Source organism: Hemitrygon akajei, chromosome 16, assembly GCF_048418815.1.
Source record: "Hemitrygon akajei chromosome 16, sHemAka1.3, whole genome shotgun sequence".
Classification (NCBI taxonomy): Eukaryota; Metazoa; Chordata; class Chondrichthyes; order Myliobatiformes; family Dasyatidae; genus Hemitrygon; species Hemitrygon akajei.
The window spans coordinates 17786308-17809609 of NC_133139.1; the positions used below are offsets into that span (position 1 = coordinate 17786308).

At 40.1% G+C, this 23302-nt stretch overlaps 1 long non-coding RNA gene across 2 annotated transcripts in view; it reads right to left on the bottom strand.

Moving 5' to 3' along the window:
- LOC140740348 (uncharacterized) overlaps window positions 1-23302 on the bottom strand; it is a 98613-nt gene that overhangs the window by 38212 nt on the left and 37099 nt on the right. For both annotated transcript variants that reach the window (XR_012101823.1, XR_012101824.1), the window contains exon 4: window positions 21460-21579. This is a non-coding gene — a long non-coding RNA (uncharacterized lncRNA). The remainder of the gene's footprint in view (window positions 1-21459; window positions 21580-23302) is intronic.

Below are 23302 nucleotides of genomic sequence, written 5' to 3' on the forward strand. Positions count from 1 at the left end.
TTTGTTGTGCCATGGAAGTGCATTGTGGCTTAAACCTTTTCAGTTGGCTGCTTCAAAGAGTGTTCTTTGAACTAGAGCCAGATCCTTTAGACAGGATGCACTAATAAATTAAATTGTAACAGAAACCAACTACTACACTGAATGAGTTATTTCCAAAAATATGCCTGCTCTGTGCTTAAAGGTCAGAATTTAGAAACCTGTAACACTCCGGAAAATAATGCTTTTTCCTAAATTGGCTTGTAAAGAACCCTTGCTTGGTTGATTTTTAGTCATTGGGGCTTGAAGTTTGTCTTTGCTATTTTTGGTTAGCAAGTTAGGACATCAGAATCTACATTGCCTTGTTGTAATGAAGTCAATAATCCTTCAGGTTAATGACCTGGTAAAAATAATCCATCCATGTATTTACCATGCACAGGTTAACCAACAGGCTAAAAATAGTGCATTAGAGGTATTTCAAGTCTCTAATTATTTTTTTCTCTTTTAGCTGTCCATGTTCTCTTATCTATTTCGATGAGAGTCTGGATTAGGTAATTGCCCCAACGTGAACATTTATGTTGATTTTAACATACAACATGGAACAGGCCCTTCAGCCACAATGTCAATGCTGAACACAATGACAAATTAAACCAAATTTTAAAAAAGATCTAGTGCTTTGCCGCCATAAATGATGAATAAACTCTTCTCTGGCTTCCAGCTGGGTACAGGCACTGATTTTAAAATTGATACCTGTACCTGGCTGGGAGCCCAAGAAGAGTTTATTCTAAAACTAAATTACTTTTTCCTGCACATGATCCATATCCCTCTATTCTGTGAGTCTATCTAAAAGCCCCTCAAACAGTACCGTTGTATCTGCTTACCCCTGGCAGTCCATTCCAGGCATTTACCATCCTCTGTGTAAAAACATCTCCTGTAAACATCCCCCTTCTCATCTTAAATGCATGTTCTCTCCTATTTGAAATTTCTCCTCTGGGAAAAATATTAAGACTGTCCACCCTATCTATCCTCTTTATAATTTTGTAAATCTCTATCAGGTTCCCCTCAGTCTCTGGCGCTCCAGAGAAAACAACCCAAGTTTGTCCAACTTTTCCTTATAGCTCATAACTCCTAACCCACTACATCCTGGGAGACCTCTTCAGTACACATTTCTCCACATCCTTCCTATAATAGGTGTGATCAGAATAACACACAAACCTGAAGTGCAGCCTAACTGAAGTTTTATACAATTGCAGCACAACTTACTTACTCTTCTATTCAATGTCTTGACCAATGAAGGCAAGCACACTATACACCTGTTTCATATTTTGCAGACTTAATTGAGAAAACATTCTCTTATATTTTTCTCATAATTCCCTATTTTATTCATATTAATGTGAATTGAATATTTCCAGGGATTTGAGCAGAAAACTCGGCTGATATCCAGTGTCATGATGTGAGAATGTTGTACCAGATGAGACATCATTTCAAAGCGCAACCACCTCCCAAAGGAGATGTTAAATATTCTACCAAGCTCTACGTCGTGAGGATGTGGGAGGAAACCAGAGCACCCAAGGGAACCAATGCAAACTGCACACAGACAAGCATCAGAGGTCTGAATTAAATCTGGGCTACTGGAGCTCTGAAGCATCTGTTCTACTTGCTCTACCATTGTGCTGCTTATGTTCTGCAAAGTCTTATTTTAATGAATTCAATAACTGTCTTGGTTAAAGGCCTGGTAAAAATAAGTTACCCGTGTACATAGGTTAACCAGGAACCTAAAATTTAATGCAAAAGAGAATTTCAACTTTCTAATTAATTTTCTTTTAGCTCTCTGTCGTTTTCCCACTAAATTTGAAAAAAATTACGCTCTGTCCACCAGAGAAAGCAGGATCTCCCAGTGGCCACACATTTTAATTCCATGTCCTATTCCCATTCTGATATGTCTATCCATGGCCTCCTCTACTGTCAAGATGAAGCCACACTCAGGCTGGAGGAACAACACCTTATATTCCGTCTAGGTAGCCTCCAACCTGACGGCATGAACATTGATTTCTCTAACTTCTGTTAACGCTCCCCTGTCCTTCTTACCCCATCCCTTATTTATTTATTATTTTCCCCTTTTTTTTCTTTTCTCTCTTTTTTCTCTCGCTGTCCCTCTCACAATCACTCCTTGCCTGCTCTCCATCTCCCTCTGCTGCTCCCCTCCCCCTTTCTTTCTCCTTAGGCCTCCCATGCCATGATCCTCTTCCTTCTCCAGCTGTGTCTGAAACGTAGACTGTACTTCTCCCTATAGATGCTGCCTGACCTGCAGCGTTCCACAAGCATTTTGTGTGGTTTGCTTGAATTTCCAGCATCTGCAGATTTCCTCATGTCTGCGTTGAAAAAATAGATTAGATTTCCTCAAAAGGCGAACATTTTATATTTAGACAAAATACTGGAGGAACTCAGCAGGTCAGCATCTATGGAAAGAGTAACATTCGATGTTTCAGACCGAGACCATTCTTCAGGACTGAGAGGGCAGGGTGCGGGGGTAGGGGTGTGGGGAGATGCCTGAAATAAAAGGTGGAGGGAAGGGAAAGAGGCTAGTTGTAATGTGATAGCTGCAGCCTAGTGGGTGGGAAAAGTCAAGGGCAGAACAACGAATCTGATAGGAGAGGAGAGTGGACAATAGAAGAAATGGAAGGAGGAGGAGTCCTAAAGGGAAGTATCAAGAAGGTGAGAATAAGTAAAAGGTCAGAGTGGGGAATAGGGGGCAGGTGGAATTTTGTTCACCGGAAGGAGAAATCAATGTTCATACCATCAGGTTGGAGGGTACCCAAATGGAATACAAGGTGTTGCTCCTCAATCCAGAGGGTGGCCTCATCATGGCGCAAGAGGAGGCCATGAATGGACACGTCGGAATGTGGATGGGAATCAGAATTAAAATGATTGGCCATCTACACATCTGAACATGTTGGAATTTTAAAGTTCAAAGTTCATTTATTATCGAAATATGTTTACATTATACAACCTTGAGATTTGTCTCCTAACAGTCAGCCACAAAACAAAGACACCCAAAAAACTCCAAATGTATGAAGCAAAATCTCTCTGCCTTTGTATTCAAATCCCAGAGCAAATAAATAATAACATTCTATTAGTTTCCTAGCCACTACATTAAAACGTATGCGATGGGAGGTTGCCAAAACTTTGCAAATGGTTTAGAGTAGTGATATTATACTTCTGCTTAGGTTTTGTAAACTTTGTGATGTGCACAGTTAACATTGTAAACAAAAACACATCAGTATGGTAATTGTTACTGTATCAAGAACGTGGTAAACAGCTTGATTAAATCTGATTGCTATAGTGCTCTGTCATATGGTAGGAATAAGTTGTCATGTGACAGGAAGTTATATATCCCACATACAAATGAAGGACATCATGGTATTGACGGAAAGGACATCTTTGGATTTGGAAATGTGAGGGTGCTAAGGAGCAGAAACAGATAACATATTTAAATAGATTTTACATGGCACTTTTTTGAAAGGCTTCTGGAAGTGTGTATATGTTACATCGACTCTTCAACTCCATTTGTTAACACAACAAAGAAATTCTATCCTATTAGTTAAATGATTTACACAGATAAATTCATGTTGGCTTGACTTTGAGGTGTCTGATAATTTTCCCCGGTTCAATGCTTCTAAAAAGCTTTCCCACCACCACTGCCATCTAATTCAGGAATTCCAGACTTTTTTATATGTCATGGACCAATGCCATTAAACAAGGGATCCATAGACCCAGGCTGAGAACTCCATGGTTTAAGCTTACTCCCTTCTTTTGAACAAAGCAATACCATTTGCTGTTCTCCATTTCTCTTGCACCACATCTACATCCAAAGAATATTTGGAGACTGGGCTCCATGATTTTCTCGTGTGCTTCTCTCAAAACTTTACAATTCATTACGTCCATCCTGAATGGGGTGCTGCCTCAAGGAGGCAACATCTATCATCAAAGACTCCCACCATCCAGGTTGTAATATCTTTTCGCAGCTACCATTGGGCAGGAGGTACAGAAACCTTAAGTCTCACACCACCAGCATATACAGGAGACAGTTCAGATAAGGTGATACAGGGATGGAGGGGTTATGTAATGAGGAAAGATTATGTGGGATGGGGTCTGTGCTCGATGGGTTTAGAATGAGAGATGACTTTACTGAAGTCTGACAAGATGGATGCTGAAATGATAAATCCTCTCATGCAGGTATTTGCAACTGAGACACAAAGTTTCAGAAGAAGAGATTGCCCAGCAGAGAAAGAGGAAGAACTGCTTTTCACAGAAGACAGTGAATTAGTGATATTTTCTATTTAAGAGATCTGTGGAGGCTGCACAGATCGGTGGATGGGAGACATTGTCCAAGATGGCATGCAACTTGGACAGCATCCTCTTTTCAGACACCACCGTCAGAGAGTCCAGTTCCACCCCCACAACATCACTGGCCTTACGAATGAGTAATGGAAGAAGTTCTCAGATAAAGTGCTGTACATGCAGATAACATTTTTTGTTGCTTGTTTGTCTACCATATTTAGCAGAGGAGAAATTGTAAGAAGCGATTATTTTTCTTATTTATTGCTCAGTTTATCTTCAATTTGGGCATAATTATCTGAAACTCTTGCAACTCATTTCCATTTCATCCTAAATTAAAATGTCAAATCTCAAGTGTGTAAAATGGAACCAAGCAACAGAAAAGATTTCCACACTGGTCAAAGGAAAATCTATGTTCTTATCACTCACTGATTTACTTACATTCTCTACTCCCTTTGGAGTATCTACTCCCATTCTCTACACTCAGTGGCTTACACCTGTACACCTGCTCATTAATGCAAATATCTACTCAGTCTATTATGAGGCAGCAACTCAATGCATAAAAGCATGCAAATATAGTCAAGAATTTCAGTGTTGTTGTTCAGAGGAGAATGGGGAAGAAACGTGACCTAAGTGACTGACTGTGGAATGATTGTTGATGCCATTTGGGGTGGTTTGAGTATCTCAGAAACTGCTGATCAGCTAGGATTTTCATGCATAACAGTCTCTAGAGTCTACAGAGAGTGATGTGAGAAACAAAAAAAAACATCCAGTGAGCAGCATTTCTGTGTATGCAAACACCTTATTAAAGAGAGAGGTCAGAGGAGAATGGCCAAAGTGGATCAAGGTGACAGAAAGGCAACAATAACCCAAATAATCATGCGTTATAACAGTGCTGTGCTGAAGGGCATCTCTGAATGCATACATGTCATATCTTAAATCATCAACATACGCACAGTGACCACTTTATTAGCAGGAGGTACCTAATAAAGTGGCCACTGATTGTACGTTCTCTACTCACTGTTAACTTTGAAGAGTATACTAGAATTAGACATAGCTTACTCCCACATTCATAATGGCTAATCTTGGATGCCTGGCCAGTTAAATCAATGTTGCAGCATATATTCCTTTCCATTAGCCCTGTAAAGAATTGGTGCTTCTATCTCATGCAAATCTTGATTTTGCATACTCCTTCAGCCTGAAAACAGATAAGATTTGAACCAAGAGCGTAGAACTATGTAGGAAATATTGAATAATGTGGAAGATGCCGGTCGTTCTGTACGAATGCATTTCCTAAAAATATCAGTTTCTTCTAAAATGACTATAAAGGCCAAATTAAAGCTGTGGTATTATTTGTGAATTGTTGTAATTTTTTTTGTTGTTCACAATGCAGTCAAATGAGGATTACTGTTGTTGGACAAAGGTCAATTTCCATTTACAGGATGCAATTTACCCATTGATAGCAAATTGTTATCAAGAGTTCAATTTACTGCTAAATGACAGCAGGAGACACAATTTATATTGAACTTTGGTTTTCACACTTTCAACAGCAATTCTGAATGTTACAGCACTATAGCTATGGTTTTGGAAAGGGACTGGATTAACACAACATCTCCACGACCTGAGTTAGGTTTTGTGTGGGAAAAGTTTGAACATGGCTGAGTTTAGTTATATGTTGGACCATATGAATAAACTGTGGAATGGTCTCTGGCATCCTAACACTTCCCCTCTGCTTAGGATGTTTGGAGGTACTGACCCAGTAGAAGCAATTAGTGGCCAAGCTGATGGCCTAGGAGGTACAGATTATACAGACAGACATACTTTATTGATCCCGAGGGAAATTGGGTTTTGTTACAGCCGCACCAACCAAGAATAGTGTCAAAATATAGCAATATAAAACTATAAATAATTCAATAATAATAAGTAAATAAGGCCAAGTGGAAATTAGTCCAGGACCAGCCTATTGGCTCAGGGTGTCTGACACTCCGAGGGAGGAGTTGTAAAGTTTGATGGCCACAGGCAGGAATGACTTCCTATGACGCTCAGTATTGCATCTCGGTGGAATGAGTCTATCCTCTAGCATTTCGATTAGTCCTTTTCTTCTAACCCACCAAAAGTGAGAGTATGATGCCTTTGACACTTCAAAGGTATCTTTCTCATCCCCGTTTCAGTGAGAACATAGCAGTTTTGGGCCCCTTATCTAAGAAAAAGATGTGTTAGCATTGGAGAGGATCCAGAGGAAATTCACAAGAATGATTCCAGGAATGAAAGGATAAATGTGTGAGGAACATTTGATGGGGTTGTACTCACTAGAGTTTAGAAAAAGAGGGGGGGGAATCTCATTGAAACCTATTGAATTTTGAAAGGCCTAGATAGAGTGGATGTGGAGAGATGTTTCTTCTAATGGATGAGTCTAGAACCAGAGGGCACAGCCTCAGGAAAGAGGAAGGCTCATTTAGAATAGAAATGAGGAGAAATTTCTCTAGCTAGAGGGTAGTGAATCTGTGGAAATCATTGCCACATGCTCCTGTGGATACCAAGTCATTAGGTATATTTAAAGCAGAGGTTGTTTGGTTCTTGATTAGTTAGGGCATCAAAGGTTATGGGAAGAAGATAGGAGAATAGGGTTAAGAGGGATAATGAATCAATTATGATGGAATAGTGGTGCAGACTCGATGGGCTGAATGGCCTAATTCTGCTGCTACGTCTTATAGTCTAATTTGCTTAATCACTCTTGATAATCCAAATATCCATCACAATCTTCCTTCAAATGTTCTGATTACTTTCTACAGTATCCTCTCATTTGCTGCAGCTTGTTTTTTGTACTGTGCTGACCAGAATTATATATTATTCTTAGAGTAAGTGCCTCAATGATCTATAAAGTGTTGGGAGTACCTTGCTATTTTGGCTTAATATTGATATTTGTTGTGGATCATTGGGGTGCCAGTAGATCTGCTGCTTTGCAACTCCAATAATAAAGGTTCAGTCCTGACCTCCACTGCTGTGAGTGTGGAGATTGCATATTCTCTCTGTGACTGTATGGGTTTCATAGAATAGAGAACATTACAACTGGTGCAGGCCCTTCATCCTATGATGTTGTATTGACTTTTTAGCTACCCGAAAATCAATCTAACCCTTCCCTCCTACATAGCACTCCAGTTTTCTATCATCCATGTGCCTATCTAAGCGTCTCTTAAATGCCCCTAATGTATCTGCTTCTACCACTACCCCCAGCAGAGTGTTCCACGCACCTACTACTCTCTATATAAAGAACCTGCTTCTGACATCGCCTAATCACCCCCATACTTTCTTCCAATCACCCTAAAATTATGTCTACAAAATGCTGGAGGAACTCAGCAGGCCAGGCAGTATCCATGGAAAAAGGTAAATAGTTGATGTTTCGGGCCGAGACCCTTTATCGGTCCTGAAATGTCGACTGTTTACTCTTTTCTATAGATGCTGCCTGGTCTGCTGAGTTCCTTCAGCATTTTGTGTGTATTACTTTGATTTCCAGTATCTGCAGATTCTGGCTTGTTTTTAAAATTATGCTTTCTTGTATTAGCCATTTTTGCCCTGGGTAAAAAGTCTCTGAGTATCCATTCTACATATGCCTCTCAACATTTTGTATACCTCTATCAAGCCTCCCTAATCCTTCTTCACTCCAAAGAGAAAAGTCCTAGCTCGCCCAACCTATCTTCATAAGACACACCCTCTAGGTCAGGCAGCATGCTGGGTAAATCTCCTGTGCACCTTCTCTAAAGCTTCCACATCTCTCCTATAATGAGGCAACCAGAACTGAACACAATATTCCACATGTGAACCAACAAGCATCTTATAAAGTTGGTCTTGAACACAATCCCCCCCAAAAATGAAGGCCAACACACCATTCACCTTCTTATCAACCCTGTCAACTTGTGTGGCAATTTTTAGAGATCTATGGACCTGGACCCCAAGATCTCTCTCTTCCTCCATACTGCCAAGAGTCCTGCTATTAACTGCGTATTCTGCCTTCAAATTCAGCATTTCAAAATGAATCACTTCACAATCATTTCCTCTGCTCCCCTCCCATGTCCCAACGACAGGCAGGTTATTGGCCAATGTAAATTGCCCATAGTCTAAGTGAGTAATAAATCATAGGGAATTTGAAGGGAATGTGGTGAGTTAAAAAATGGGATGAACATAAGATTAGTGTGATGGGCAGTCACACAGACACAGTGGGTCGAAGTGTCTGCTTTTGTGCTGTGTGGCTATGTGGACAAGTGACTTTTTAGTACATCCTGTCACCTGATTTATTTACTAAATGTCATATGGCATAAACGTCAATGTGCATTAGTAGCAGTTCTGAGTAAAAGGTCATTGATCTTTCTACTTCCACAGGTTCTACTTGTATTGCTGAGTATGACTACCATTTTCTATTTTTATTTCAGCACTTGCAGTATTTAGCTTTTGTGCCATTGTGATAGTTTCAGTTTACTGGCATCCAGGAGCTACAAACTTTTTAATTCCCAGGCATATTTTCATTTAGGTTTTTATTTGTTTTCTCTATGTGAAGCAATATGCATTCTTTAATGACATCCACTATCTATCTGCTCCTCTTTCCAGTTCATTCAAAAATGATTCAAATCTGTAGTCTATCAGCTTCCTAAACTGGGGAGAATACAAGCCAGGTTTGTGGAAAATTGTCTAACATTTTAAAGTTTTAAGCTGAACTATACCTGTTCTAGTCCAAATATATCTTTAGTGCTGTGTGAAAGCCTCAAATCTTTTATTCCACAAAACATTATGCAAAGTATCGGCACAACTGAAGTAGTATCAGTTCTTCATCTTTGAATTCCAATATCTGTTCAAAATTCCAGAACTTTTTTGATTCCACTTAACATATGTGTAGTATAATTTAGTGAAGTGTACAACTTCTTTTGTTCTTGAATAACCCCTGCAACTTCATAATTTCAGTTTGACTTTTCTAGTTCCAAAAGTGAGTGTTGAATTTATCATTCATTGAATCTCAATATCTCACTTCGTAATTGTCTACTCATCTCCTCTCACTAAGTTATTGTCATCCATAAACTTAAATGTCACGTTCTCCATTATTTCCACTGTTTGTTAATATGTACAGTAAACATCTAAGGTCACAAGACCAGTACAGACCTTTCACATCCTGGCAGTCAGAGGGTGAAAGAAAGCTTTTCCCTATTCTTTGTCTTACATCCCAACCAGCTATAGACCCACACAACCAAATTACTTCCAATTCAATGCCTTTCTCAAGAGCCCTAAAGGTTATCATTAATTGAATTCAAGAATAGACTTTTTTTTTCAAAATACAAAAATGGCTTTTTGTTATTCAGAACCAGATCAGTATTGAAGTAAATCTCAGTTCCTCTTTGGCAAATCATACAAAACTGCCTTCCATTTTGGCACTTCATTATATCAACATGGCTGATCCTGGCATTGAAAAGGCCAATTAGCTCATTTTCAGTTTGCTAATTATTGTATTTAATTGGATATTTTAACTTATCAATGTCCTTGCTCAACCAAGATCAGAGCACTCTATTCACAGATTTACCACAAAGGAACTAATACGAACCAGCAAGGGGAAAAAATAGGGTCTTTATTTCTTTGAATTGGGGTAAATTGTTCAATTCTTTAAATGAAAGAGCCCATTTTAGGATTATGTATAAGCTAATTAGAGTGGACTGCTGGGTGAATACCAAGGCCACAGGTATTTTATGCAGCACTGTTTATGCAGCAGTTTGGAGAGCTTTTTGATCAGAAGTATTAATTTATACTAACTTTCATTACAATTGCACTGCCATCAATAATTTCGTAAGACAGGAGTTCCCAATTTGGGATCCCTGGAATCCTTGCTTAATGTTCTTGATTCATGGCATAAAAAAGGTTGGGAACCCCTGTCATAAGATACAGGAACAGGATTAGGCCATTCAGCCCATCAAGTCTGTTCCACCATTCCATCATGGCCAATTTATTATCCCTCTCAACCCCAATATCCTGCCTTCTCTCCTTAACCATTGCCATCTTAAATTAATCAGAAACCTATCAACCTGCACCTTAAATATGACTTGGCTTCTATAGCCATCTGTGGCATTGAAATCAACAGAGTCACCACCCTGTAGCTGAAAAAAAATCCTCCTTATCTCTGTTCTAAAGGGGTATCACATGAGTGAAGAAGTATTTCATAACGTGATTAAAATCAACCGCACATATAATGCACATATTTTAAGATTAGCAGTCAGCTTGGAATTATTGTGAGTGATTTAGCTGCTTATAGGTATAAGTTGTAAATGAGGTATTAATTTTAATAAGGGTAAAATGCTTTTAAAATATGAGAAGGAAAATTTGAAGAAGTCTGACGGCCTCAGATGTACTGGATTCCTAGAGCTTGAATACCTAAAGTATGATGAAGTAGATTTGTCCCAATGTATACGGGATGGAGGGGTGTGGGAGAATGGAAGATGGTATGGGGAGGAGTAACCAGGAAGTGTCAGAAGGTTGAGGCTTTGTAAGGTTTAAAGATAATACTCATTATTTACACAAGAGATTCTGCAGATACTGGAAATTCAGAGCAAGCACACAAGGTGCTGAAGGAACTCAGCAGGTCAGGTAGCATCTACAGAGAAGAATAACAGTCAACATTTCTGCCTGAGATTCAATCCTGATGCAGGTTCTCAGTCCAAAACGTCAACTCTTCACTCCTCTCCAGAGATGCTGCCTGACCTGCTGAGCTCCTCCAGCATTTTGTGTGTGTTACCCATTATAATTTGTTAATTAAATTCCTCATGCATGGAGATCAACAACTAGCAAGCTCAAAACAAGTATCAGCCACCAAGTGGAAATTGTGGTTGAAAGCTGCAGCTGGCAGTTGATAACAAGGCTGCAGGAACTAGGGATGCAGCAGCATCAAGTATGAAACAACTGACATTGCTATCAGATAAAGTCAGCATTGTACTTAATGCCTTTTATGGCTTTTAACCCACTTCATAACAAGTATTTTTGGATTCTCTGAGATAAGAATAAGTTTGGAATCTGCAGTGACTATGGCTCCTGGTGAGGAAGTCAAGGATCCAGTTGTAGAGGGAGGTGCAAAGGTCAAGTTTTGGAGCTTGTTGATTAGAATTGTGTAAAACATTAAACTGTAATCAATAAACAGCGGCCTAGCATGGTTATTGCTATTAACCAGGTGATCCAAGGCTGAGTGCAGAGTCAATGAAATTGCATCTGCAGTAGACCTTTTGTTTTGATAGGAAAATTGCAGCAGGTCCAAGTTATTGCTTAGGCAGGAGCTGATTCTGGCCATGAATCAACTTCTTAGACCATAAAATACAGGAGCAGAAGTAGGCCATTCAGCCCATCAAGTTTGATCTGCCATTCAATCATGGGCTGATCCAATTCTTCCAGTCATCCCCACTCCCCTGCCTTCTCCCCATACCCTTTGATGCCCTGGCTAATCAAGAAACTATCTATCTCTGCCTTAAATACACCCAATGACTTGGCCTCCACAGCCGCTCGTGGCAACAAATACCACAAATTTACCACCCTTTGACTAAAGTAATTTCTCTGCATCTCTGTTCTAAATGGATGTCAGATGTTCCTCATATGGTAACCCTTAAAACACTTTATCACAGTAAATGTGAGTGCAACTGGGCACTAGTTGTTGAAGCAGTTCACCCTGCTCTTCACGGGCACAGGTAAAACTGTCATCGTTTTGAAGCAGGTGGGAACTTCCGACTTCAGCAGTGAAGGGCTGAAGAAGTCCTTTAACGCTCCTACTAGTTGGTACCCACAGGTTTTCAATGCCCTATCAGGTTCACCATCAGGGCCTGACACTTTGCAAGGGTTCGCCCTCATGAAAGATGGTCTGACGTCAGCCTCCAAGACAATGAGTACAGGGTCAGCAGATGCTGGAGGGATTCACACAGGTATAGTTTTATTCTCCCTTTCAAAGCATGCATAAAAGGTGTTGAGCTCATCTGGGAGTGAAGCATCACAGTCGTTCATAATGTTAGGTTTTGCTTTGTAGAAAGTAATGGCCTGCAAACCCTGCCAGAGCTGAAGTGCATTCAATTCCATTTCTAACTTAATTGGAATTGTTTTACCACTCTTGAGGTAGCCTTCTGTAGGTTGCAACTGGGCTTCTTGGACTTCTCTGGATCACCACTTTTGAATGCTGCAGATCTAGCCCTCAATATACTATGAATCTCATGGCTCATCTACACCTTTTGCTTTAGGCACATCTGGTATGTTCTCGAAGACATGCACTCATCCACACAGATTTGCGGATGAATCCCTGAATATTGTCCAGTTCACCAGTCCTGTAAGCGCTCCCCTGCCTCCCTTCACCCTACGTTCTTGGTCCTCACCACAGGTGCTGCAGTCTTTAGTCTCTGCCCATATGCCATTCTTGATAGTGGTATAACAGTGATTAAGTATGTTGACAGCTCTGGTTCCACAGGGGATATGTTGGTGGTAGTTGTTCAGGGACTGCTTCAAGTTGGCCTGGTTGAAATCCTTTGCAATGATAGGGAAGACATTAGGGTACACTGTTTCTTCATTGCTGATTATGATGCTCAGCTCCTCCAGTGCCTGCCTGACGTTGGCCTGAGGTGGAATGTACACCGCTACCAGGATGATGGAAGAAAACTCCCCCAGCAGATAAAATGGATGACACTTGACCTCTAGATGTTCCAAGTCAGGTGAGCAGGATTGAGACAGAACTACCATGTCTGTGCACCATGACGAGTTAATCTTAAAACCTACTTCACCTCCTCTACCTCTAAAAAACTGAGTTGTTCTCTCTTTGCAGAAAATGGTACAGCTACATCTGAAACAAAAAGGGTCAGCCATGTTTCTGTGAAGCAATGTTCACAGCAGTCCCATTTGTTCCTCTGGTACTGCAATCTTGCTCTGAGGTCTTCAATTTTACGTTCCAGGGACTGTACATTCAGTAGCAGGGTAGTCAGGAGCGGAAGTCTAAGTTTCTGTCATATCTGTAGCCCTGTGCGATTTCCCCACTTCTGTTTTCTTAAAGGTGAATTGCACTTGTGACCAGAGTGTGACGACTGAGGACTATCGATTTTGAGTATCGATAGATTTTTTAAAAACGTCTTATAACAATTTTGCTTACTGAAGTACCCATGGCTATGACTGTGGATTTCACCTGCAGTATTCCTAACCAGGAATATTTGATCATTCCCATCGAAGCTCCATGCAAAGAGTCCCCACTTCTCTGCACTACCTTGATTCTAGACTCTAACCACTCATTATTGTGAGAAAAATGTTTCCTTATGTCTTTGTTTGTTGTTCTGCCAGTTGAGTTCATTCTGTTTCCCAGTTTGTACTAATGTGCTTTTTCTTTCTTTCTTTAACTGTCATTGCAGCAAGAAGGGTGAAGCTCACCTCTGAGGAGCAAAAAAAAGTGCAGAAGGTGGCAGAGGCAGCAGTGGGACACACCTCTGAGGAGACTGACCGAAAGGATTCTGTGGACTGAAGTAAACGTGATCTTCTGGTTGCCAGGGACACATCATTGCATCTACATACTCTATACAGTACAGTCTCAGACAGAAATGTTAGGAGGGATGGGCATCAAGCCCTGATCATGTTTAATAGAGTTATAGAGCACTATAGCACAGAAACAGGCCCATCAGCCCATTTGGTCCACGCTGGACTATTATTCTGCCTTGTCCCATTATCCTACATCTGGACCATAGCCCTTTATAACATGTAGTGTAGTGGTTAGTACAACACTTTACAGAACAGACAATCCAGGTTCAATTCCCACCACTGCCTGTGAGGAGTTTGTACATTCTCCCCATGACCATATGGGGTTCCTCCAGGTGCTCTGGTTTCCTCCCTCATCCTAAAGATGTAGCAGTTGGTAGGTGAATTGGTCATTGTAAATTGTCTGGTGATTAGGCTAGGATTACATCGGGGGATTGCTTGGCAGCGTGGCTTGAAGGGTGGGGGGCGGGGGGTCCTATTCCGCACTGTATCCCAAAAAATAAATAAATCTATGGATAGAATGATTGAGTCACCTGGAACTACTGGATTGGGAACAGCACTTCTGGCCGAGAGGACACAGGTGAACATTAGGAAAGAAGAGCATAGAGAAGAAAGCTGGTGATGACTACCATAAGATGTGAAACACAATCATGCATCTTCTGGTTTGGAACCTGTAGGGGGTAAACTCAGGTGAAGTTGTATCACAGTTCTCACATATCACCCTCATGGATTTTTTTTCCCGCTGCCTCTGTACAAGCACAGCGAAGCCAGTTTAATGGATAAAACTCACTCGGGCTATAGCCATTGCAGATCTGCTGTTGCCACCTCTGAGCAGACTGCTATTTGGCATGCAAAAGATTTTGTTACATAGGAAAAGAAGAATGCAAATCTCAAGCTAAGAGCAGCACTGTGTGAGGGATTCCTTGGTACTGGAAGGGAAGCATTAATAGCAGCTGTGTGATCTGCCTCACAATGTCTCGCCAGTCCCCTGAGAGTCTAACTCAAATAACTGAGTGGGAACATGTTGACCTCTCTCAAGATGTATTCATATCTCCTGGCAACACTGGCTCTCACATGTCCTTACATGTATCCCCCGGTCTGCATTCTCAAACCACACCCAATCCTGTGAAATATAAATCTGAAAGTGGCCCATGAACAGAAAGAGCTACTTGTGAGCTTGCAACACAGCCTTCTGATGTTGGACACATGGTTGAGCCGTCCATTATTCTGGCTGTAGCCACGATGAGGGCATGGCATCACAGCTCAAGGATGATTAAACCCATGGACAAAGTTCTGAGTATGAAGTGAAGAGTATATAAATAAATTGCATGTGTAAGTCTCCTTTCTTTTAAATTTCTGCAACTTAAATAATAACTTTGCATGAATCAGAAGCGCTGTCTCAGCAAACCTTTGTGTGAGAAGTAGAAGCATTTGTGAGTGAGTAACTTACACATTGGATCACAGATAGAGGGAAGCTGGAGTAACAGAGCTAACAGTGTATGCGTGTAGATATTTATTCACTTTAGTAAACCTTTAGTTGACCATGCACATTTCATTAAAAATGCATAAAATGCACCGAATACTCTTTCAAGAGAAGAGGCTTCTTAAATCTTGCCAGATCCTATAGCAGTTTTCCTTCTTTTCTTAATTCCTTGACTGATGCTTAAAGTATTTTTACCATATTGAATCATCTAATAAAGTTAATAATGTAGTTCATAGTGTTATTCTGTTGACGTGCTGGCAACACATGGACTATGGCAATGTTACACAATGCCATAAATGTTCATTATTACAGCAGTTTCCAATCTTTGGTGATGATATAAATGAGTGGGTGTCAATTAGCAGTACATATCTAATGAATGCATTTCAATAGGAGGCCATAATAATATACTGTATATCTTCAGATCCAATGGCATTACCAATGTTGGGGTTCAGTTTACCTTAAAGTTCACTCAAAGCAAAGTGGTTTTGAACAGCAAGATAAAGTCCTGAAATCTCAGAATCTATATCTGTAGAAATCGAATTATAAAGCTGCATTTAATTGTGGTAGCTGTCGCAGTACTGCGGTCTGAAGCGTGGGTGTTATAAGCACCTCACAAGAGAGTTCATTGAAATGATTGAAGATTTTATGACTGATAGCTTTGAAACAGGATGTGGTTGTGTTTGGAGAAATCGAAAAATTGAGATCGGTTCTACATGACAATGTGTTGAATAAGTTAAATTTTAATGTCGTGATCTGCGTTGACATCTATTGAGCAGATTAAATCAGATTGAAGCCTTTTGTTGGAAAATACAGTTATGAATTAAGACATAACTTTAATAGGAACCGCCATCAAGCTTGTGCCATTTATACACCTGAAATGATCTGGGACATCAGAAGGTAGTTTTCTCCAAGGATACCAAAGCTCTCACAGACATGAAAAAATCTGCAGATGCTGGAAATCCATAGCAACACACACACATGATGCTGGAGGAAATCAGCAGGTCAGGCAGCATCGATGGAAAAGAGTAACCATCAATGTTTCGGGCAGACATCCTTCTTCAGGACTGAGAGGGAAGGGGGGAAATGCCTGACTTAAACAGTGGGGGGGAAGGGAAGAGGCTGGCTGGAAGGTGATAGGTGAAACCAGCTGGACAGGAAAGGTTAAGGGCTGGAGAAGAAAGAATCTGATAGGAGAGGAGAGTGGGCAATAGGAGAAAAGGAAAAGAGGAGGGAACTCGAGAAAGAAATAGCAGGTGCGAAGAAGTAAAAGATCAGAGTGGGAAAAAGAGGGAGGAAATTTTGTTCACCAGAAGGAGAAATCATTATTCACACCATCAGGTTGGAGGGTACCTAGACAGAATATAAGGTGTTTCTCCTCCACCCTTAGGGTGGCCTCATCTTGACATGTCAGAACGGGAATGGGAATAGGAATTAAAATGTTTGGCTACCGGGAAGTCCCACTTGTGGCAAATGGTACATAGGTGCTTGATGGCGTGGTCCCCTAATTTGTGACAGGTCTCACAAATGTAGAAGAGGCCGCACTGGAAGCACCGGACACAATAGGCAACCCCAGAAGATTCGCAGGTGAAGTGTTGCCTCACCAAAAGGTATGTTTGGGGCTCTGAATGGAGGTGAGGGTGGAGGTATATGGACAGGTGTAGCACTTAGGACACTTGCAGGGGTCACTGCCTGAAGGGAGATTAGTGGGGAGGGACAAATGGACATGGGATTTGCAGAGGGAGCAATCCCTGTGGAAAGTGGGGGGTGGGGGAGGGAGGTAAAGATATGTTTAGTGGTAGGGTCCTTTTAGAGATGGTGGAAGTGTCAGAGGATAATGTATTGGATGCGGAGGCTGATGGGACAATAGGTAAAGACCCTCGCCATTACAATGGTGGGAAGATGGGGTGAGCATAGATGTATGGGAAATGGAGGAGATGTGGGGGAGGGTAACACCAATAGTAGACAGAGGGAAACCCCATTCTTTAAAGAAGGAGGACATCTCTGATGTTCTGGAATGGAAAGCTGCATCCTGAGAAAAGATGGGGCGGAGGTGAAGAAACTGAGAAAGGGAAAAGCATTTTTACAGGAGGTAGGGTGGGAAGAGGTATAGTCGAGGTAACTATGGGAATCAGTAGGTTAATAAAAGATGTTGGTTGATAGCTTCTCTCCAGAGCTGGAGACAGAGAGGTCAAGAAAGGGGAGGGAGGAGTCCCAATGAATTTAAGGGCAGGGTGGAAGTTATTGAGTGGCACTTTTGTAGGTGAAAAAATCATTGTTCACAAGAGAGGTCAGAGGAGTATGCCCAGACTAGTTCAAGCTGACACAGAGGTGAAAGTAGCTCAAAGAAGCATGCATTACAACAGTGGTGTGCAGAAGAACATCTCTGACACACAACATATTGAACCCTGAAGTAGATGGGCAGCAGAAGACCATGAACATACACTCAGTGGACGTTTTATTAGGTTTAGGAGGAACCTAATAAATGGCCAGTGAGGTGTACTTGGAGATGGTAGCTCTTGGAGCCCTTTTTCCTCAAGAACTCCTCCTTACGTGCCTTTGAAGCCTACAGTGCTTATCCTTTATGTCCAGATTCTCGATGTTATGTAACTGTAGAGTTAGCCAATCTCCCATTTGTGAAAACTGTAGGATCTGGGAGATACTGTACAGTGCCATAAGTGATTCAGCCAAGCCTCAGGTCAAAAGGTGTGCCTTAATCAGTAGCCCACAGAAATTATGAATGGTTCTTTGTATTGAGTAATTATGGTGGAAATGTTGCTAATAAAGGATGGTCCTGCTGAGAAAGACAAACAACTATTGTTAAAAATGGTAGGCAACATGTTCCAGTATTTCTTTCTGCAAATTTAAAGGACTGCAAAGTAGGAAATAATGTAATCAGGCATGTGACCAATGTTAAAATGTTATCAGCATGAACTCGAAGCAGGATGGGAACATTTCTGTCCAGCAAGGTGTCAGGCCTCTGCAAAAACAATATGTTATCACCAAACAAATCATATCAGATAATGATGCACTGAGCAAATGAGGCTAAGTGAGATTAAATATAACATTAGATTGTTTGTAACTATGTTCAGATTCATCAGAAGTAAAATCAACATTTTTGAAAAGATAGAGAAAAAATAAAGTGTATGACAGGAGTTTAGTGACATCCTCAGCAGGAGGGAAGGAGAGAGACAGAGAGAGATAAAGATGGGGAAATGGGCTGATGGGAGAGATGGGGGTTAAGTAATGGAGGGGAAGATGGAGAGATGGAGAAAGGGAGATGGAAATGGAGATGGAGAGGTAAAGGAATATGAAGAGGAAGAGGGAGAGGGAAAGGGGAGGGAGAGAGAGAGAGGGAGACAGAGAAAGAGAGAGAGAGACAAAGAGACAGAATGAACAGTTCACTGAATTTTATTAAGAACTGTTCAGAACATGGAGCATTGTCACTGTTTTAGTCAAGACTTAACATAAGACTGAAACAAAAGTAAAAAAGTTAAATACAATTACAAAGAAACCTTAATTAGCTGGAACATGTGCATTCTCACATGCATGATTGCTGTCTTCTTTCAGCTGCCCACCTGTGAGAGCACCTAGCCTCTGTGGCAGTGTCCACGGTTGTGACAGTGTGTATATTTTATTAAAAGTATATTCTGCTGATTTGATTCCATTGTAACATGAACTGAATAATATAAAGGAATAAACTCCAGCAATGAATTATCTTTTAGATTCCACAGGTTTTTCATTTATTTACATGTTCCCAATAAGTCTTCTTGTAAAATAATAATGTAGCAACTCTGATCAAAATTTTTAAAGTTAAATGAAATGGATAGAACAGACAAACCCTGCCTGAATGCATATTAAACTTTATAATCAATATATTTTTGTCTCTCTGTACGTGCTCCATTAAAGGGAAAGATTTCAGTAGTTTGTCAGCTATTTCCTCCCTGCTGTTCTTGTACAATCATGGGATGGCATAAGCATCTAAGAACCACATTTAATGCAGATAATAAATATTAATCACACTGTTAAATTATACAGAACTATGAACTGTACCAGCAATTATGTCAATGAACATGGAAATCAGAAAGTAAACAGTCTAAGTCTCAAATCACATTCTTTGCATATGGGTGATTGGCTAGTTTGTTTAGCAGAATAAATAACCCCCATCAGCATATTCGTAGTTAATTTTTCAGAAAAGAACTAAAGCCAATCATTCTTCCTATATGTTGAATGTGACACATATTAAAGAAAATTGTGTGTTTTATAATGTTAACTCAAAAGGCAATTATAAGAAGTTCAGGACTCAGTACATTGACTTGATTTATGGATTCATAGTAAATAGAATGTGATAACATTCTCTTGTCAGACTGCCTGAGAAATAGAAGAAAAAGATGGAAGTCCACCAATTTGCAATGAGAAAGACAAATGTTGCTTTTTTAATTTAAAGTTTTTGACTGATGATATAATTTAAGGAGATTTAACCATGATGATTACTATCTTGGATTAAACATTGGATTGGGTTGGAGTCATAGAGATTCAGATCTGTTGTTTGTATCTATGTTGTCATCTTAAACACCTCCAGACAAACTGCCAGGATTTTAGAGAAAAGTACAGCAAACAGATCTCTAATGTACAATACATATTGAGAGGGGAAGCAAAACAAGATTGGGTTTCTAGTTTTAAATATAAAGAGGATACCAGAACTCTGAGGTTGTAAGTCTACTTGTGAAAGGTATAATAATCTAGCATTGCATTCAGACATCATTGTTCCTACTATGAGGAGAAGCTACAAAGATCCTTAGATAAACTAGAGGATATCTGCAGCTTCTCGGCATAGTAGGAAGACTTTCCATTTTTGACTTAATTGTTTCAATGAAGATGCTGCATTTCTTTTAGAGCATGATTCTCTAATTAAGGAAAACAAGTTGCTGGTGCCCTCTACCACCTTAGCAAAGCTGGGTCAACCTGAGGCACCATCATATCTGGAAATTAGTGAATTATTGGTGCTACTAATAAGTGGAAATCCAGCGGGTGGACTTCACAGATGAGTACTGCACAGCACAAGCCCTTCAGTCATTAATGTTGTGCAAACCTTTTAAGACGATAAGACATAGGAGCAGAATTAGGCCATCTGGCCCATTTTAACCTAGTCCTAGATCAATCTAACCCTTCTCTCCTACATAGCCCTATATCTTCCTTTCATCCATGTACCTCGCTAAGAGTCTTGTAAATATCTCAACTGGATTTGCCTCTACCACCACCCTTGGCAGTGCATACCATGCACCTACCATCCTCTGTGTAAATAACCTACCTCTGACATTTCCGCTATCCTTTCCTCCAAACCCCTTAAAGTTATGTCCCCTCATATTAGCTATTTTCACCCTGGGAAAAATCTATCCAGCTGTCCCCTCTATCTATGACTTTTATCACAGACACAAGAAAATCTGAAGATGCTGTATATCTGAACAACACACACAGAATGCTAGAGGAACTCAGCAGGCCGAGGCAGTATCTATGGAAAAGAGCAGTCGACATTTCATGCGGAGACCCTTCATCAGGACTTCTATCAAGTAACCTCTCATCTTCCTTCTCTCCAAAGAGAAACACCCTAGCATGCTGAATCTACTGTATCTACTCTAATTCAGGCAGCATCCTGGTAAATCTCCTCTGCACATCGCTAAAGCTTCCACATCCTTCCTATAATGAGGCAACCAGAACTAAACATAATATTCCAAGTGTGGTCTAACTTCCAAGTTTTCTGGAGCTGCAACATTACCTCATGGCTCTTGACCTCAGTCCCCCAACTAATGAAAACCACCCTATCAACTGACACTGGAATTTTGAGTGATCTATGGATGTGAACCCCAGGATCCTGCTGTTCCACCACGCTGTTAATAATCAAGCCATTAACTCTGTTCATGTCCCATTTCTCTTCCGCTCTTCTTTTGAACTATGCTGTGCATTTTTTTCCTTGAAGTTCTGACATCCTCTCATCCTCCCACTTCTTGGAATGGATTTTTATAAATTTTGAGTGAAGCGTATTGCAATAACTTCTCTTCAAGGTGATATATTTTGGACTTCAAGTTACTCCTATCGAGTTTGTGTACTGAGGACTTTAATTTCCACAGCACAACAGATATCATTACTCTTACCAACTTCCACATAACTTGACCCAGAGTGTTGTCTGCTGAACCAGATATCAGATTCCAGCCACGTGGTCATTGCGTTGTTCGAGAGTGATGTCCATTTTTCTACTAGCCTAGAAGATCGAACTGAAATATTGATAAAAGCTGTAAGCAACAGAAATATAACTTAAAAACACATTCATGCAATGTACAGCGTTGCGATGTACATAACCCACTGAAGCATTTCAATTCCCAGAACCACCCTCTCAATTTTATTATTTGCTTTACAATCTACTTCTAAAGCCACTTTCCACTGTATTTAGGAGGCTTCAAGTTCTGCTTTAGAACATACCGCTTCTGGGTGAAAGTTTCCCTTTCCAGTCATTTTAAATGCTGCACATAGTAGATAAAGAGTTCTAGCTTCAGTTTTCTTTGTGGTTGGTTTTGAGGAAAAAGATAAAAATAGAATATATATCAAGCACCATTTTATCTTCACTGCTGGTGGTCGCATAAAGTTGGCTGCAGATTTAGCGATCAGCAATATCCTGTTGGTACCATCCATGTTATAAAACTAACATTTTGGCCAATGTCTCCTTGTGGTGTGACCAGACATTTGCTGCAAGCCTTCTAGTAATAGATATCAAGAATGCTGTAATGAGTGCGCCAACCTAATTGTAATAACCTTACTAATTGCTCTGATGTTCAGAACTTACTACTTCTGTATTGTCATTGAACACTTCATTGAAATACCAAGAGCATTGCCGCAGATGGGCTTCAGACTACCTTGGGAGCAAGCTTGAGAAGGAAATGTTTGGACAGCGTATGTGGAGATGTGCCTGCAAACCCAAAAAATCTTGTAGTGCTCACAGCACTGAACTGCTAAGTGATTTAGAGCAAGAAGAATATTTAGGTTCTGGGTAAGATCGTGTGCCTTTCAGGGAAAAAATTATAGAAAATCTGCAAATATATTAAGGAATCAAGAGTATTAAGGAAGTAAGGAACTAAAGAACATGTATATCAATAGGAACAAACACTACTACAGAGAAACCAATGAGCCTCAACACCCAAGAGGTCTATATCCTCAGGTTTGGAAGATTTGGGTATAGATACAGTTAATACTCTAGGTAATATCATCCAATAGATTCAGTAATTGCTCCTGCAGATTGGAGAGAAGGAAAAAATGACCCTGCTATTGATAAGCAGAGAGTAAATTGGAAATGGCATACATTTGTTTGACACCATGATTTGGGAAAACACAATCTATTATGAAGGATATGATATCAGGACACCTAGAAAATAATAACATGATTTAGTAGAATCAAAATGGATTTCTGAAAAGCAAATTGTGTTTCACTGATCTTACTGGAGTTCTTTTGAATATGTATCTAGCAGAACAGATATGTTCAAAATGGAGTTGTTTTACAGAAGGCCCACAAAGATAAACAAAAATAAAGCCTAAGGAATTGTGTGTAATTATACTATTATGAATTGAGTGCTGGTTAACTGGTAGAAGACAAGGTTGTCATTAAATAATAAAATAATAAAACTCAGCCTGTGGCATGTCGGCTACCATAAGGATTTGTGCTAAGGCCCCTGCTTTTTATAATCAAAATCTATGATTCTGCTGAAGCGATGTGTAACTTTTCTAAGTTTGCTGATGATACAAAACTAATTGGAAAAGTGAGAAATTATGATGTAAGGAAGCTTCAATAGAAATTGATAAACAAGCTAAGTGAGTTAATGAAATGGTGGCAGATGGAGAATATTGTGGAAAAATTTGGAGCAGTTCACTGTGGATAACACAGAAATCCTGGTGAGGGATTGAAAAATATTATATTGTTCAAATAGATTTGGGTTTCCTTGTAAATAT